Raw genomic sequence first — 4,259 nt, forward strand, 5'->3', positions numbered from 1 at the left:
AGTAGAGACGGGGTTTCACCATGTTGACCAGGATGGTCTCGATCTCTTGACCTCGTGATCCACCCGCCTCGGCCTCCCAAAGTGCTGGGATTACAGGCTTGAGCCACCGCGCCCGGCCGGGACTCTTATTCTTATTGATTCCAGTGGTTTTATTATATTCCCAGTGGCTCCAGTTGTAACTAGAAACCTAAGCCCTACACCTGCTGGGACAGGGTTCTGACATTTTATGTCAGAGGTAAGGTAGAAAGAGCCACATACATGATTGGTTTTTATAATAATATGTCTGTAGCACACTGATTTAAACATAAGAGGCAAACACCAAACACTCTTCCCAAACACCCTGTAGTAAGAAATAGAATTCCCCTGAGCCCTCCTTCTCATATCTACCCATCACAATCCTATCACACCAGAAGAGCAAACACAGAAGTCCCAAACACACTGACTACTTTCTGTCTACAGGTCTTTAGACAAACCCTTTCTCCTCTCTTCCTCTGTAAATAATGCTGATCTCACAGGGTTTTATGAGCATTTGATGATACATGCCTCATAAAAAGTATTTTAGAATCAGTAAAGCACCGCATTTATTACTGTTATTGGGTTATAGGAATAATGTGGTCCTTGGTTCTCACGTTTGCAAATATAGAACCCTTAGGGGATTTGTGGCGGATGAACTTTTCCAAAATTGGCCACAATAGCACCCCCCCATCTCACATCTTCAGTGTGCCCTGGCCATGCCTTTCTCAAGAGAGAATTTTCTTCATCTCCTTGACTCTGAGTTGACCGCAGACTGCTTTGACCGACAGCACAGTGAACTTGTGGATCTGGGGTGGAGCCCTTAGCCAGCCTAATAATTTCTGCTTCCTGCCTCTTGGAGCCAGCGGCCATATAAGAAGTATGACTCTCCTGAGACCACCAGATGATATGCCATGTGGAGAGGAAGAAAGGCCAAGGAGCAAAAGGTGTACCAGACATGGGTGAAGAAGCCCTCTTGGAAGTGGATTTTCTAGCCCTAGATTCCCAAATTCCCAGCTGAAATCCAGAAATCCCAACCCACTGAATTGTGGAAAAATAAAATAAATGTATGAACACACTAAGTTTTGAGGGTACTTGGTTACCCAGCAATAGAAAACTAAATAGTCGCGTTTTTTCCTCTTCTGGGTTCGTGAATCTTTCACCCAAGGACTTGCTAATTGTGTTGAATTGAGAAAAGCCACAGACTTTCCCAGCCCAGGTGGTCTGGTGTTCAAACCTTGACTCTGTCATCTTTTAGCTGTGTGTTCACATAACGCTTTGAACTTCATTCAGCTTTTCAATCTATGATAGGGCCTTATAAGGGCTCCTAAAGACGCGGGGAGGCCACACCGAGCCGGTCCACTGAAAGTACTTTGTAGCATTGTTTGGTCCTAAGTATGCTGTCAGGCGTACGTTGTGAATAAAAGAACCCACTGAGACTCTGTGGGACACCTGCCGGTCAGTTCCACATCCCTGGTGAGGCTGGTTCCCCTTGGCACTTGTTTGATACATTCTGGGCCTACTTTTGAGATGGGAAGGGGCAAAGCCTGCATGGGACTTCACAGTGTGGAGGCTTAGAGGCAGCTCATGAGTGCTGAGTACTTAGTGCATGCGCCAGGCCTGTCTGTAATTTCTGTACTACTTCTTAATAGCAAACTCTTAATACTTATTTCTGTTTCACAGATGAAAAAACTGAGACTCAGAGAAGCTGATGTGGCTTGTGTAAAAATCTACATTAGTAACGACAGAAGTAGGACAAGAAGGCAGATTCCTAGTCACCAAGTCCAGTAAGATTTGGGGCAATCACTGAGAATATTTGACTTCAGCATAAAGTAAAGAAGATAAGAAAGTGTCCAAGAGGCATAAAATTTTAATCTGAAAGCATTGCAATATGATGACTCCTTGAGCAACATAAGAAATTTGGAGTTCCTTTAAAGCTGCAAACACGAGAAGTTTACTCCTTCCAACTTGTCGTTCTTGGCAAAGTAGGCATAAATGGCACCTCATTCCTTCCGTTTCCAGTCGGAGGTGCTTCTGTTTTGAGCGTGTGTGTTCCTCTTTTCTGGAAGTTTTTCTTGACAGAAGCAGAGAGGTTTTTGACAAACAACTTTAATATTCTTTGTGTCTGTGTGGCTGGCTCTAATAATCCTGCAAGCTTACAAGGTCACTGTTAAGATTAAATCTGAGTCATCGGAGGCAGATGTTGACACATCATTATTTAAATCCTGAGCTGCTGAAGGACTCTCATCCTCATGAGCTGTGATTCACTGTCCAAACGAACACCCCAAATTCCGCATAGGTTGCTGAGCAGAGACTCTGGACTCCATTAGGGAAAAAAGTTTGCCTTTGTGTGTGAGAAAGCCCTACTTTCTGTTGCAGAAGCATGGTCTACAGGGAGAGTGAATGTTTCAGCAGACCTGGGCTCCTGTCTCATCTCTAGCTCTGGGCTTTATTTTATTACCTGCTCTTCATAAACTTTCCCATAATTTACACTTGCACGTTTATTTATATGTTATTGCTTTTTTAGTGAAGTATACTTTTTAAAGTAAAATGTGTTATGTGTCCAGCTTGATGAAATTTTGCAAGCGTGTACTCTAAGTCAGCACCATGCATATGACAACATGGAACATTTTCACCACCCCAGAAGGTTCCCTGTGCCCCTTCCCAATCAATAACCCTTCAAGGTAACTGCTGTTCTGACTTTTGATGCCATGGATCAATTTCCTCAGTTCTAGGATTTCACGTAGAAGTCAAATGGCACATGCTTTTTTGTATTTGGCTCTTTTGCTCAGAAAAATACCTGTGAGATTTATCTGTGGTGTTGTGGGTATCAGTGATTTGTTACTTTTTATTGCTGAATACTATCCCATTGTATGACTATACTAAAATTTGTTTATGCATTCTTTTGTCCATGGATACCTGGTTTGTTTTCAAACTTTGGCTATTATGAATAAAGCTGCTATACCTATTCTTGTATACATCTTTATGTAGACATATGTTTTCATTTCTTTTGAGTAAATACCTAGAAATGGGATTGCCGAGTCATAGAAAAGGCTGATGTATGTTCGACTTTATCAGAAACCATCAAATAGTTCTTTCCAACACTTAATGTTTTCAGACTTCTTTTTTTTTTTTTTTTTTTTTTTTTTTTTTTTTTTTTTTTTTTTTTTTTTTTTCAGAGCCTTTCTGGCAGGAATGTTTTCAGACTTTTAAAATCTTGGCCCTTCTGGAGGGTGTCTACTGGTATCTCAATTTAATTTTCATTTTTCTGATGAATATTGATGCCGAGCACTTGTACTTATGCTTATTGACCATTTATATATCTTTTATTTTTGTGAAGTGTCTGTGTAAATATTTTGCCCATTAAAAATGGATTTTAATGGTAGAATGCATTAATAAAAGTATTAGGGAATAGACTGCAGAATGAAGACAGAAAACCCGCAAGAGAGAGTCCTCAAGGGCAGCAGTAAAAACAATGAATACAGTTGTCACCTTCTACCCTGTTTCCAACCCATGATTGAGTGGAAGCCTTGAAGGATGCAATCACTTGGCTTATTTAGAACAAAGAGATGCACACACACACACACAAACACGCATACACACACACACACACACACACACACACACAGAGGGAGAGAGAGAGAGTGCTCAGGAAATATTATGAAAAGGTATAATTGTCACACACTACTGGCACTACTGGTGCAGAAATAAAATAGAGTTTATTGGGGGGAAATTCTTAAGTAGCAGAGTACAAGCTTGAAGAAGCTCTGAACTTTCATATTCCTATAGCTTGGCCAGGTTTAGGGGTGTGAAGCTTTGTGACCAAATTTCCAGAAAAGAGGAGCTCCACCTCCATCAGGCTCCTTGTATTTATAGGTTCGGGGCAGGAAGAATATCTGTGCAGCTACATAGCGATGGGAGCTTCTTGGTATCCTTAGGAAGAAGGAGCCTTGGAGCCCAGCAATTGGGGTGGTTTTCACCTATGCTTCTGATGAGATAACTCAGACCTGGTGACCTTGCTCTTTGCTAAGTCACTAAAAATGGGGGAGAAAACAAACCTTCAGAATTGTCTGGATTTGTCATTCAACAGGACAGTTTTAATTAACGTAATCTCTCTGAGTCTCTGTTTTATCACCTGTAAGATGGGGGTAATACGATCTAGTATCTTGAACTATTTGAAGATCAGAAGTAATCATGTAAAATACTAAGCACATTGACTAGGATCAAGTAAGAGCCCAACAAATATC

General features: G+C 41.2%; 1 long non-coding RNA gene across 4 annotated transcripts in view; it reads left to right on the forward strand.

The window, feature by feature from the left end:
* The window catches only part of LOC119470070, a 30,922-nt gene extending 27,930 nt beyond the window's left edge, over positions 1–2,992 (forward strand). For 2 of the 4 annotated variants that reach the window (XR_005198944.1, XR_005198941.1), the window contains exon 2: positions 1,696–2,992. This is a non-coding gene — a long non-coding RNA (uncharacterized LOC119470070). Of the gene's footprint in view, positions 1–745; positions 1,489–1,695 lie in introns of all 4 variants that reach the window. The other 2 variants (XR_005198943.1, XR_005198942.1) reach the window with 2 other exon arrangements.
* Positions 2,993–4,259: the final 1,267 nt, after the last annotated feature.

This window comes from Cebus imitator, unplaced genomic scaffold (genome assembly GCF_001604975.1).
Source record: "Cebus imitator isolate Cc_AM_T3 unplaced genomic scaffold, Cebus_imitator-1.0 Scaffold21, whole genome shotgun sequence".
NCBI lineage: Eukaryota > Metazoa > Chordata > Mammalia > Primates > Cebidae > Cebus > Cebus imitator.